This window comes from Anomalospiza imberbis, chromosome 3 (assembly GCF_031753505.1).
Source record: "Anomalospiza imberbis isolate Cuckoo-Finch-1a 21T00152 chromosome 3, ASM3175350v1, whole genome shotgun sequence".
NCBI classification, from domain to species: Eukaryota; Metazoa; Chordata; class Aves; order Passeriformes; family Viduidae; genus Anomalospiza; species Anomalospiza imberbis.
In genome coordinates this window covers 17,106,193-17,120,965 of record NC_089683.1, presented here as the reverse complement: position 1 = coordinate 17,120,965, position 14,773 = coordinate 17,106,193, and the positions used below count along the sequence as shown (strand labels likewise).

Genomic DNA, 14,773 nt, shown 5'->3' with positions numbered 1-14,773 from the left:
ATTGGTCCTGACACAAATCCCATCTCTTATTGATGCAATATGCTTTGTGACTACTACACATCTTCAAAAGTGAGAAGGAGGAAACCAAAGCACTGCTTCTGTACAGAATGTGTTTACTGCCTTGACATTTCAAGAGTCAAATGCAGATGATATATGTCTGCAGGTGGCTTAACCCCATCCTGTCCAGTAAGATCAGGTAAATCAAGATGTACCAGGAGTAGTCTTTGTAGCAATAACAGGAAAAAATAACTGTAATGGGAAAGTACACAGAAGTGCTGCAATGTCTCTGTCACCATCCCCCACTCCTCTCTGTCCATGACCACATCAGTTGCTGTTACCAGACATATCTATGTGTACTCTCTCTGTAGTTACACTAACTTGGAGAGCAAAACCTAATTATATATGAACCTCTGCTTGAAAAATTGCCCCTGTTGAAATATCCAATTGTCTCAAAAGTTATTAAATAATTTGCAATTATTTGTTTATGCATAGTTGCTGCTACAGAATTATTTTTGTATCTCCGACATTATGTAAATTAAAATGATCCATACAAATGGACAATCTTCTTTCATTAGTGCTTTACACACTCTAAATCATAAAATTCACTTCACAGCAGAGCAATAGAGTGTCTGTTATAAATATTCCAGGTACAAGATTTCTGACTCTGAGATAGAATCCATCCAGGACTAAAGATGAATCTATGTCATCATTATTAGAGTGTGTTATTCAGGTTGCATACCTGCAGGCTGAATTCCTGGGCCAATGAAAGGAGACATTGGAAAGATGAGTTAATCCACCCAGTTCCATAGTTCCTTATCTCAAAACCCTGAAAAATTATTTTCTCTCCCAAAGGGGTAGAGGAAGTACAAATCTATGAATGATTGTGTAAGCTTGGATACTACAGTGCTGATGACCATAGCAAGAAACTTTTGTAACTATATCTTCTTCCAACTTTTTTAATGTTCTTTAGTCCCCACCGTCTGGAAATTCCTAAAAATATTCCTTCATCTTGTCTTGCCCCTTTGTTTTTATAACATATGCTGGTTCACCACCATGAAATCCAGCAGTGGCTAGGGTCACACTGTAAAGCTATGAAACTTAGAGCATAATCACATGGTTTTAATGTGGATCAACCACCTCCTGAACCCTTCCTGTAATGGCAGTCTATCTTAAGATATGCATTAGTGAAGAAAATCAATTAAATTACCACCACTTAATGAACTATTACTTGTTGGCCAGTCAGGGTACCTGACTCTGTTACCACAATTGAAAAAAAAAAAAAAAAGGCCATAAAGGGCATAAAGTAGTTGCATTCCATATCTGAGTGAATCACATATTCAGATAGCAATGAAAAATATTGATTCTTTTTGCTTGTATTGAGTCTTCTCCTGTGGTCAAACAACAAGTCACAAACTACAATTGATATCAAATTCCAGCAGACAAGACCTAATGTTCTCCCATTGCTCTTCCCACCCCTCAACTATATATCTTGCTTTGGACTACACCTGAGGAGGAATTCTTGGCAGAATGTTTAAGATAAGGAACTGAGGCACTGCATGAATACAGGTACAGTCAAGTGTTAATTCAATTCAGGTTATGCTACACAATGTGTTTCTCAGGCTATTGAGGATGATCCAGTGTTTGTACTGGTGCAAGGATTAGCATTTAGTTTGAAAACTTCTGGGCTTTTAGCTTTACAGTTTCTAGTACATCCAAGGTTTGTTTCAGTCATTAAGAAATTTGCAATCATGCAATTGCTTGTAGCTCACATTGCAATGTCAGCAGTGAGTGTCTTGCACAGCTTTTCACAGGAAATGGCCACAAATGATCTGGACCAAATTTCCCCTTTTCCCTCAAGAGGACTACAAGGGTCAGAGTTGAGGTCATTAACAGGATGGTGTGGGGAAACTCACACTGCAGATATCTCTCGTGTTTGCAGCTCATGGATAAACAATGGACCTCACTGCAAAATATTTCAGTCCATTAATCTTCAAAAATACAAATATTTATAATGCAGTAAGAATGTATTAGCCCTGTACACAGTATCTGCCTGATTTGCTTCCCTTTGTGCAGTTCATTAGCTGTTTTAATACAGGCGTCAGTTCTAAGGTGTGTTGTGCTCACTCTTCATCCATCTGTGCATGCACAGACTATCTGAGAATGTAGGGGTCATCTTCCTGCTTGTGGATTTTGTTATGATGTTCAGGAGAACTTAATCTTTCCAACTCTACTCTTTCCCTCTGAGGTTGACAAGGCCATGAGAAAGAGGGCACTTTCTCCAATTGCTTTGAAACTGGGAACAACTTCACAAAGCATAAAAAAAGCAATCCCATTAAAGCAGTTTTTATACTCTGTTCCCAAATTGTGCCAAGAACTCCTCAAAAAAAGGTGCTGGTCCAGAAGAATAGTATTTTCAGAATAGGCTTTCTTCTTTTGTTATTTTAATTTGAGCAGTAAATGTTTCATTCTGCTCCATCAATGCAAATGGGTCTCAGTACAGCAATGCACTTCCCCCCATGTTTTATGTCCTGCATTTACCTTTCAAAAACAGGTTCAGCATTTAGACCTGCAAAGGATGATTTTTCACAATACAGAGCAGTAATAACAAGACATTTTCTTTTGTAGAGCTACTAAGACTGACATAATATCATATCTAATGGGCCACTGTCAACAATGAATGGTCCATGAAAGAGCACATTCAGTGCTGTCACTTTCTAGGCAATTAGTTTCACCATTTAAATTATTACACTTCCAGTAATATTATGGCAGTGACATAGGCACATCAAGAAAAAACTGTATTCTGCCCTTTCTTCACCCATGCTAATTGCTTGCAGACTTGTAGAAAAGGCAAAGGAATGGAAAAGAAAAAGAGAGGGGAGAAGGCAAAACAACCCCAACAAGTAATGAGTCCCTAATGGAAATGACTTATCAACATTAATTGTACAGTATATGTTGTCAATTTATAGATACATAGATGTTGTTTGCATTGTTTTTACAAATATTTGCTTATCTAGACTCCTAGTTTCATAAGCTAATGGATCAAAATCACTTAGAACATCTTTTTTCTTTCATATTTCAAACATAGAAAAATAGTTCTGCTTTCTTGCTCAATTTACTAATAGAGAGCAGTGTCTCTTCTATACAGAGCTAAGCTTTGCATTTTGCTATGCCCAGGCACTGGTGCAGATCGGCAGGACCATACAGCTCATGCTTTAGTGTAGGATTTTTCCAATAAACTGCTAGATTTTTGCTCCAGCCAGTTATATGAACTGGGCAGAGCAGGAGTGTACTCTGGCACCATCTAGCAAAAACACAATGCAACTCAGTCTTCTTCTCCATGTACAGACTAAAATGGGGACATGAAATAACTAAACTGCAAGAGAATTCAAAATATTGGCACCGTGTCTCTTTTTTCACACGGCTGAAAAAGTGCTTTAAGGATGATTCATAAATATATACCCCTTTGCCAAACATCTATTTGCGCTGTCATAGCAGAAGCTTATTTCTTGTATTTCAAGGCAAATGGAACAGAATATATAATCTATAGTGATGATTGATGCCTCTGCAGAAGTGGATTAAAAAGCAAAGTAATTTCTTAAGTGTTCTGTTTTAACCTTACTTGAAATCACCAACTGAGGCAAAAACCTAGTGTATCCTGAGAACAAGGGTGTTTTTAACAGTGACTTATTTACTGGCCATAGAGAAGCATCCTGGTTTTCAGTGTCTCCATATGTACAATGGAAAAAAAATTTACAGGATTGCAGAGAAAATAAATTATTGCACACTTACTGGCTGTTCTGAAAGGATGACCAAAGCTGAAGCAACTATTTTCCTTCCTATTAATACTATAATAAGGCAGTTTTCGGACAGAAGCTTAAACTTTTAAAGAGAAATGAAGAACCAAAGCCTGGAGAGAAAGAAAAGAAAAAAGAAAAAAGAAAAAAGAAAAAAGAAAAGAAAAGAAAAGAAAAGAAAAGAAAAGAAAAGAAAAGAAAAGAAAAGAAAAGAGAAAAGAAAAGAAAAGAAAAGAAAAGAAAAGAAAAGAAAAGAAAAGAAAAGAAAAGAAAAGAAAAGAAAAGAAAAGAAAAGAAAAGAAAGAAAAGAAGAAAAAAAAGAAGAGAAAAGATGTTATTTTATTAATGAGAGCAGCTCTTCTGTTTTTGCTTTACCTTGGGTAAGAAGCTGAGCTTCTCAGATGGTATAAATTACACTGCTTCCAGCTTCCTTCAAATGATGCCCTTTCCCACTGACTGAAAGCTTGGCCTGTGTTCTCTAGCAGCTCTGACCTTGGAAATCCCTTTGCTTGAAGTTTTATGGAAAGCTTGCCTTCAAAACATCGATTTTTGAAAAACAGAGGCACTCAAAGAAGTTTTGTTTCATTAAATAACAAATAATTGCTAACTTTCTAAGAAGCATTTAGAAACAGAATCACAGAATAAACAGAGTTAGAAGGAATCCACAAGGATCAAGTCCGGCACAGCACAATCTCCAAGAGTCACACCAAGTGCCTGAGAGCACTGTCCAAACACTTCTTGAGCTCTGTCAGGCTGGTGCTGTGACCACTTCCCTGTTCCAGTGCCCAACCACCCTCTGGGGGAAGAACCTTTTTCCTGGTATCCAAACTAAACCTCTCCTGACACAGCTTCAAGCCATAATGCAATTAGCCTGACATTATAAATCCTGCTGAGTTAATGTTTTAATTTTTTTTCCTCATCAAATGACTAGTTTTATAACTGCTTTCTTTTCTATCATCTCACCAGTGCAATCTTGCTTACAATTTCTGATAAGATGTTTGGTATGATTTGTAAGATTTCCTTAGTAATCTGTTAAATTTTGCAGTCACTTTTGAGTGTCTGTAAACTTGGGTGGATCAAGGAAAAATTATAAGCAAGTGGTTTGAATCTAAAAATGTTAAAACTGTTATTTCAGATATAATTCAGTAAAAAAATTGTCCTGGGTTTTGTAAGCACAATATTTATTTTTCAAGTGGACTTTTTCTTGCTTTTCTCCATTTACCTGAAAGAAAGAATGTCTTTAAATTTCTGCTTAAGACTAATACTACCCTCTCTTTTCCCAGCAATTCTTGTTTCTTTTCATCATATCTTCTATAAAAAAGCTAACTTTTGGAATATCTACTCTGAAACCTGAATGCAATTAAATTCTCTCAAATTCTTTACTAATTAATTAATATACCATTATATAATATCTGTGAAACACTGACAGAAGAAATCACATCTCTGATTTTCTCACCTCTCCAAACATACACAGGCAGTTTCCAGGTCTGAGGGATTTTCTTTTCCTGGCTTCTCTTAGTCCCTGTAGTATTCAGGCTAAATGTTTCCATCTGCAGGGTGTGACCTCAAAATACAGAGCTCTCAGCTGTTTTCTGGGCCAACACACGACTTGATAGAGACATGAACAACACACCAGGTTGTCAATGAAGAATACACATCCATGCTTTGCCTCCCATGGCAAACAGGCACAGAGCAGTCCCTGACATGGTGGCCCAGCAGGGCTCCTTTCAGCACCAGGTGTCTCCCGCGGGTGGAATGTCCCCACAGTCAATGTGGAAAGTCCCTGCCTCCCCAGGGACTCTGAACCCAAGCACACCTGATGGAATTCTCATTCCAAGTCACACTAGAGAGCCGAGTGGACACCATAGAACATGACCACACTAATAAACTACAGCAGAAGAGGACCACTATAAGCCACAGGACAGGTCTGTACTCCTGCCACCATTGCATAGACTGATGGGAGGACTTGACCTAGAACCTCATGGAGATCACAGTGTCAGTCAAGTATAGGCACACTGTTTTACTCAAATGTATTTTTAAGAGCAATGCTTGGAAACATTTTTACATCTGATTGCTTATGTTATTTAGCCACCTGCATTGGCTATTCCATACATAAAGACAAATTTCTGTTGGCTTCTTGACAGGAGTTGAAAATATGCTTGTGAACACAGCAATGTGGGAAACTATTTGAAAGTGGGCCTTCTTCCATTCTGCTGGAGCAATCCCTATGGCTTCAGGGTAAACCAAATGGAAAGCATTTTATTTAGGATCTGGCAAGTGTCCACACCCCAATTTTTCACAAAGTCATGATACACTTATGCCGAAAAGGTTGACATATATGAAACCTCTGTGCAGCAAAATGTCATACTAACAATAAAGCAAATGGACTATGGTTTAGGCCTATTTTTTTTGTACAGTGCCAAATTTCCCTGAAGGATGAACTGCAGAGAAATTGTCTCTGGAAAAACAGACTGATTATTCCTGGTTTCATTAACAAGCTGTCAGTGTATCCCTCTAAAAGACCCACATATGCAAATAATGGTGCTCTTCTATTTAGATTTTTCTCTATCACCTTAAAACTATCCTATCTTACTGCAGCTGTGTCCTTTCCAAGCTGTCAGATTCGCATATTAACTGATATTTCATCAATTTGGCCTGAGCTGCATTTGTAACTGAGTCCCAAGGGGAAAAGCTAATGCATTAAACAGAACATTAGCCTCCTGGAAGTCATATTTCCTTCAGAAGCAAAGAAGCCTTCCTCAGCTGAGCTGTACAAACCAGAAGCACCAAGATGGCGTGGAGAAACTCATATTGTTCCTTGTGAATTTTTCATGAGGGTTTCTGCCCATGCATCTCTAACATCCATCACTGACCTTTACTTATCCTCATCCTCATAGTAAAGACGGGAAAGGTAAAAATGACCTGGGCCTCCACATTTTTGGAAATATTTGATACAGAATCGAGGATATCAGGGTGTATTTGGAGCTGGAGACGGGAATCAAGTTGGATGGATGTTAGCTTGCTAGTCCATAGCCCAATGTCTACAGAATCATGCAGTGCCAGAGGTAGTTAGTTTGTAGCTGCACAGATGGTCATGGATGATAAGATTTGCCTCAGGCAGGAGAGCTGTTCTTGCTTATTCCACTGAAATGCAGCCTTAGATATTTGTAGCCAAATTGCTTTGATTTTTTTTATTGTAAACTCCTCAAGTTAAAAGGGTAAAGCTCAATTTATGAACAAGATATCAGAAGGCAAAGTTTAAAATGCAAGCATCCCTTAACCTAGCTTAAATACAAATTTCAGAAACAATTTCATTTGAAATACATTTAACTTGCAAGCTTACCAATCGCATCATTTCCCATACAGTTCAAATCAAACCTCGGCAGAACTTTCTCATTAATGCATCAAATAATGCAGATGTCCTTTTTTTGCCCCCTTTGAAGTGACATATGCTTCAATTTATTTTTAATCTTCTTAGTGATGTTGTAAGTAAAGCTGCCCTGTGTGACATATGAAGTTACTATTTTCTTCATTGCTATGAATCTGGAGAACGCAGGCAGTAGTGGCTAAATGCAGATTGAATCAGGCTGTTTAACCTCAACGCCAAGGAATGAAAGCCAGCATTTAATTGTGAGGACATACACAAAGGCAAATGCAATGAATTTGCCCCTTGCGCTAAGAGAGAGAATACACTAAACACTTAAAACCCCACATCTGCACTTCTCTTTTACAAGGCACATTTCGACTGCCAGATGAAGTTTTTTGGCTGTAGCTGTGTGGAACAACAGTGTCATCCAGTGGTTACTTCGCTAACCACACGCTGCTCTTCCCTCCAGGCTGTCCAAAGTCTGCATCCCAAGCTTGCAGCATTGCTTGAGATAACAGCCTGAAAATGAGCTGGCACGGCCAGCCCTCTGCATCACACCTTTAGGGAATATTTCCTGTAACACAACTGCTCTCTGCACCCTCAGTACTGGGAAGGGATTGGGTTTCATGAGGAGCCTGCCTTTTGGGGACAGTGCAGAACAAGCAGCTGCTACGACCAAGGCCATTTCCATGTATGTTTTTAGTATCTGACTCTGAGATCCCTTTAAGAAGATCAGACAGCCAAAAAAGGCCAGATAAGGGGACACTTGGATACTCTCCCTTGGCTTCTGGCATTCACAGTCCAGGAGCTTTCCGAAGGCAGCACCTCCATGCCCTGAGCCTGATATGTAGTTTGTCCGGCTGCTCAGCAAATGTTTGATCCTCCTACGTGTAAGGTTATGTGTACTTTGCAGGGGAAAAAAAGATCTCTTGCCTACTTTGATTCCATCAATAGTCTTTCTCATTCTTTCACTGGCAGAGGAAATGAATAATCTATTCTGATACACTTTTTCCAGGCCACCACAAAGCCAGATCTTCCTTCACCCCCCTTTCCAGCTGCCAGATTTGTATTTGATCACAACAGCCAGTCCAAATCTTTGAGCTTCTTTGACCTTCTCTGTGCTTCTACAAGCTCTAAAATTTCATTTTTGAGACAGAGAGACATGTCTGAATATTCAAGAGTAAAAATGGCATTTTTGGCAAAGCTGAAACTTTCACTCTCAATAAAAGTCAAAATCACTAATAGATTTTTCTTTCATTTAAATAACATAAAAATCTTCACTGGTATTAAAATAAATTGATTTGGCTTTATTGTTTTCATGCATTTTCTTCTGACCTAAGGATTAAATATTAATATCATCCTCTATATAACATATCTAGAGTATTTAATATTTTATACTATGATTTCCCATGGTCTAAATAAAATCCTCTAATATGACTGAATTGAAACTCTCTGACATTCTCAACATAAAATGCAATAAGTGCTCTGATGTTTCCAAACTGAGGGAAATAATTTAAAATAAAAGATTCAGTCTGTCATAAAATTCCAAATTTACATTTTAGGTTGGCATGAGATGTTTAAAAGAAAATATCATGGGAAAACAATTCTATCTTCTCAAGTTTAGCTGCAAGAGTTTTCCAGATGGGAAATGATGCAGCTTCTCATGGGAATATAATGCTTTCCGTACATTTTGTTAAAGAAGTGCACATGATCACTTTGGAAAAGATATATTAAACTTAAGGTTTATGTTTTGTTTGCAAGCAAAAGATGATGCCAGGGAAAAATAAAACCTAAAGTACATCTTAGGAGAGGCTATCTTTACAACTAAAGATTTTTTTTGTGAGATTCTATTCTTTTTCAAAGTTTAATTTTCCTTCTCTTGAACAATATATTTAAAAGAAATTGAACAGTCTCAGAGTCCAAGACCCCTCTGCCTCCTTTTGTCCATGCAGACTCATTATTTTACTGCAGGAGATCACTGGAGATAAGGAATTTTATAAAAGAACATAAGTGATTTAGGCACAATTAGATATGTGCTCTTAAACCTGCTAGGTGCATTTAAAAGTCTCCCTAGACAGGTTATGACCATTTATATCCTCATTTATATGGCCTGCCAGGGCTACTTCTTTAAATTAGCTTGAAGCAGGCCAGATAAATCCAGAAGGAAGTCAGTTGTCTTTTCTTCTGGCATATAGATAGCCATTGCTCTGCTTTCAAGGCTAACAAACAAGATGAAGGTAGAGATAAACTAGACAAAGACTAAACCATCTTCTCCTGAACAGTTCACCATGCAAGCAGCAAAATGTCAAGACAAATTGGATGAAATAGTAAACCCCAATAGGAACAATACATCTTTTGAAAAGAAAGGCTGCCAGATAGCCGGAAAATGTTCCTTGGCTAGATTACCTCTTCCCCAGCAAAGCTCATGAAATCATCACACTAAGCAATCACAGATAAAATGATGGGGTAATTATGAAGGTTTAAGCAATAATACTTGAACTTGGCAAAAAAAGCAAGATAAAAGCTCTCTGTTCATTAGGGTTATTAGGCTTCAGATTGTGCTGAAAATCTGTGATATTTTAAGGAGCCTGGGAGCATAACTCAGCTTCAAGAGTAGTTTCTGAAAGAGACTGCAATTAAAGAAGAGGAAAGCAAGCATGATAACATCTCTGCCAGTCTGAATGGAACGGGGTACTGGGGAGGCCAGAGGAGGTATTATAATGCTCCTCAAAGGCAGCATTGCTGAGAAAGTTTTGGGCAACATGTGTGGAGAATCTGGAAGGTTTTATATGAAAGTGACCTTCAGAAATTGTAAGCAGAATATGATCACTGACCTCTGCCTACAGCAGGAAGAGAAAGCTGTATGTTCCTGGGGGGAAAATGGGGTCACATCTACAGATGGAGATGCAGCCCATATGGGGTTTTTTTTTCCTTATTTTAAAGAAACTATGTAACACTGATGCCTTTTTTATTTAACAGACTGTTTTGTTTGTGGATTTTTTGTTGTTGTTGTTGTTGTTACTGGACTTCATGTTTCTTGTTTCTTTACGTTTTTGGCAGGGCTTGCATAGGTGTGTATAGCTGCAGCTGTCACATGGCAGATTACATATATACACATATGTCCCAGTTTCGTCTGAAATAAGTTTTTAGCTTCCAAGGAGAAAGAAGTAGAAGAAGGACAGTAAAGTCTTTAGCTATCTGACCACTAGTGCACAGAAAATTCCTACTGTGGGATGGGGAGAGAAAAAATAAGTTCATTCACAGCAAGTAAGAGGCTGACACAGACAAAGACCAACCTCGGCTGCAAAAAATCTTGAAAAAAAATTGGCAGTATATACATATACAATAGAGGTACATAGAAGGCTAAACCCAATGTCTGAGACAATGTAATGAATTTAACCTCCTGTTCCCAATGCAAAGCTCCTGTAACCAAGACTCTCTGCAGTTGCCTGGAAGCCAGTCCTTCACAACCAAACCATGCCCTGGCTGGTGGGTGGAGGTCCCCTAATTCTCCTGGGCTTACACTTCCACTGACTCTAGGGGGTAACAGAGGTATCCCCTCCTCATCTCTCCATGCTGCTCCGAACGGTTCAATAAGACCATGCTTTGGAGAACAGCAGAGAGGCGGCTGAATGATAGCACTTCATTCCCATCCTGCAGCAATGAAATACTCCAGACCCCCACAACTGCAGCTGTAATTCCATTGAGGTTTTCTGGTGACATTAGCCAACTCCTCAAGTCTTTCTCTTGATGGAATTAGAGACCTTCTATGATCTGTGGGATAGGCATCATGTCATTAGCATCAGCACTGGTTCTGCCTGAAAAGGCTGAAGCCCTGAAAAGCAGCTTCTGAAAGTAAGAGCCATTTGAAATACTGCTTTAATGAGAAAACAAAGAGCTCATGTAGCATAGCTCAACGTAGCTTTCAAGATAACAATAGCCAAAAGATATAACAATATACAGAGAAATCTAATTTTCTGTTTACATTATATGTTTTAGCTTGGTACCTCCTTGTTTTTCACCTTGCTTGCACCAATATCAACTAAAATAGCGTAACTGAGGGCAGTGGGATTACATTGCATAAATCTGTCTGATGTGAAGTCATGATCAAGCTTTAAATACAAATATATTACTAATTCTAGGACTGCAACCAGACAATGGTACAAATCCTCATTACCAAATAGGTAGTTTTGTGCCTGGAGCTCTGTTTGCACAGGGCTTCACCTTCTATAGAAGGCTGCCTAACTGGTTTCTGCACTTTGTCATCTAAGTGGTCTAAAAATATGCTGACAATAAAAGCTTTTTTTGACAGCTGTGTAGAGGCCTCTAGTGGGGAGATAAACAGAGAGTGGAGGTTATTCATCCTTGTCCCTCCCCCACCCAGCCTAACTCTCCACCCAAGTTAGCAGAGCCAAAAACATGTCCACCGCAGAAGCTTTCTCTTATTTTTGAAAGTTAATCTCCCCCAGAACTGGATTACCACTGGCTAATCCCTTTAACCACAGGCACATAATGCTGGAAATGGATAACTTGCTTAGAAACCTGCTCAGAGCACACACGTTTGAGACGTGTCCACAGCCTTTGGCTGCTCGGCATCACGGCTCAGAGCAGACACTGCCCGCTGCTCTTTGCTGGCTCCTGCCCTGCTGAAGAGCCTGGCACACCCCTCCTTTACACATCACCTAGGGGATTTTACTGAGCTGCTCTGCACTACCCTCCACATCATGCTGGAGCTCTGCTATTTCACCTCATGCTTCCTCAGAATGGCTTTTATATTTTAGCTGGGGAGCTGTAGTAAAGATTTTAAATTAGTGGTTTCTGCTCATTACACAAGCTTGCTGCCCTATTAAATAGATAGATGTTGTGCTTCTCATCCTGCTAGAGTGTTCTGCAGCAGTTGGTGTACCAAGTCCCACACTACACTGCTTTTTATTTACATTTCAAAGCACCTGTCTAGAGATGTGCATGCAGCACAAAAATTAAAATTACAGCCTAGTGCTGGAAATATGCTAAATATTTCTGCCTGGTTGATACTGCACTGGAATGTGGGAGAGGGAAGATTGAAAAAAAGCATTATTATTTCATTCAGAAAATATATGAAGAACCAAAGCTTTTTTTGATCAGTGTTGTGAAACTCAAAGGTTATTGTACAGGAGTGACAACACATCTTGGTTGATGAGGCAGCACTGAGCCAGGAGGCAGTGACATTATTTTTCACTCTGAGCATTGCTGGTATTTGTTCCACAATCAGACGGTATCTGAGCTATTGATTAAGTATAGATAGCAATACTGGTTATAGTCTAATCATGTAACTGGAAGGAAGCTTCTAAACATATAATTACTTACAAAAAATTGTCCATGTTCTGTGCTGAATTATCATACAAAAGAGTATTATTGATATTCTGCACTGACACACTAGGGAAGATAATGATGGTACAGTATATTCCAAGTCTCACATTAAAGACTAATCCAATACTACACTATGATTGAGGGTACAAAGCTAGAGCAGTCAAACACCGTCTTACCCTCCTGATAACCTTCAGTGTTCATACACTCTTGATGTAAGATGGAAGGGGCATTTTACTCTTTCAGAGTAAGCAAACCTCAAATTTACAGATACTTACAAAATGGTCATTGCATTTACCTGCAGACTCCTTGCAGTACCAGTTTCTAATCAGATTATGTATTTTCACTATGTATAATGTCTATAAATTCATTCTGAGTTACCTATGGTTAGAAAGTTTAAAGCTGGTTTGAAGAGAAATAGTCATAAAAGTCCCTGTGTAATTAAAACACTGATGATGAAGAGCAAAGGCATTATTTCTTTTTGTCATTTTAATATTGACTAGCACTGGCATAACCAAATAAGAAGAGCTGTTAGCGTCACAGATTCCTACTGCATTGGGAACAGAAGTAACAGTATGCCAGGATGCTGCATGTGCATCATTTCTGTCTCCCAGGTATAACAGGGAAGAAGCAATTTATCCCTATAGTGCACCCATCATGTTCCCATATATCAGACAGTCCCTTCATCATATGTTTGTGCCTCCATTTCAACAGCAGGTACAAAATGTCACGTTTGTATTTACTACTTCTGGGTTCTGCTGATGCAGCTCCTCAAAAGCCTTTGTACTACAAAAGCCAGTCATTCACCAGAGAAGACATGAAAAAAATTAACAGACTGCGCCAATGTAGATGTCTACATTGGATTGGCTCCTGTTGGCAGAAATCCAAGGTCTAGGTAAACTGTTTTGGAAGTGGTTCAGATGCTCAGGTGAAGTCTAGACTACAACCAGAACATGAATTTCACCTGCTGGCAGGAGATTTCCAAGGAGACAGCTGGAAAGTGAGGAAGTCTATCAGCCTGTGGAGGCTCAGACATGATGCTGCCTTTTCTCATGCTTCATCCACAGCAGACTGGGGATGGTCTTTGTCTTTGGAAGGGCAGCTACCTGTACACTGAATTTGTTTCAGTCCTGTCAAACTGAAAAGTGTTTTCCATATGCCAAAGATATGTTGTTTTATTTATGATTTTGTGACAGCTTACTGTAGTGAAAGAGTGTAATATCAGCAGTAATCTCACTGGAGCAGGAAACAGAAATTATCTTCATTTGTTAAAATAGTTAAGACTTCAAATATTGTTAATTTCTTAAAATAATTCTTAAATGAGAAAAATGAATCTACACAAGACATTTGCTTCCACTCTGTAGAATGAGGTTGGCTCTCAATGCTGCAGTGACTAAGAAGTGCTCAGATACCTCTGATGACAGACTGCATAGATGTTTCCACTAATCATGTACAGAGAAATTTTCCAGCTTTTAATTCTAGTTTCCCTCCATTTCCTATAAAATTCAAAGGTCCTTTCATTAATTGAAAGACCTGATAGTGATGTAAGATTTATAAACCTGGATTTTAAATTAGGTAATTTATACTACTGGGGATAATCCAAAGCACATTCTTAGTTTGATCAACAAATGCTTTTTGTCTGAAAATGCTGAATACAGATATTTTACATGTACTTCTTGGGAAAACAGAGACTGCTACCCCAGAATAGTGTCTGAGCTATATCTGCATGCTGAGCTGCTGTTAAATTCTTAGCATAGTCCTGAGAATGTTTAATGGACTAACAGAAAATAATTCTCTTTCCAGAAGGAGAGCAGATGACTCAAGAAGCTGTAGAGACCCCTCCTGTGGCAGTTACCAGACACCATTTGCCACTCCAAACCCAGTATTTGATATATTCAGCCTTTAGCTCTGGGGCTTTGCAAAGGTTCCTAAACTGTAACTGTTTGAATTGTACAAGCTATACACACATCTTTCAACCAATGCAATGCCCAGATGAAGTCTCTGCCTCACTTTCTTCAATAGCTGTGTCCATTCTCCCCAAGCTAGGCTGGATCAGCTCAGAATTCACAAATCTTCCTGTGAGGAGTTTGTCCCAGAGACAAGTTTATCCTGTTTATCAAAGCACAAAAAATTTTCCTAGTTTGAATAAAAATCTTAGTCTTGTATTACCCTGTAAGGGCTATTAAAATGTTGCTAATTTTTTTATGCATTGAACACAAGCATTGTGGCATCGCATGCTTACCTTCAATAGAGAAGAAGAAAGGAA

At 38.7% G+C, this 14,773-nt stretch overlaps 1 long non-coding RNA gene across 1 annotated transcript in view; it reads left to right on the top strand.

Annotated features, from left to right (window-relative positions):
- LOC137472010 (uncharacterized) overlaps positions 1 to 7,766 on the top strand; it is a 45,448-nt gene extending 37,682 nt beyond the window's left edge. The window contains exon 3 of the long non-coding RNA XR_010997966.1: positions 7,631 to 7,766. This is a non-coding gene — a long non-coding RNA (uncharacterized lncRNA). The remainder of the gene's footprint in view (positions 1 to 7,630) is intronic.
- The last annotated feature ends 7,007 nt before the right edge of the window (positions 7,767 to 14,773 follow it).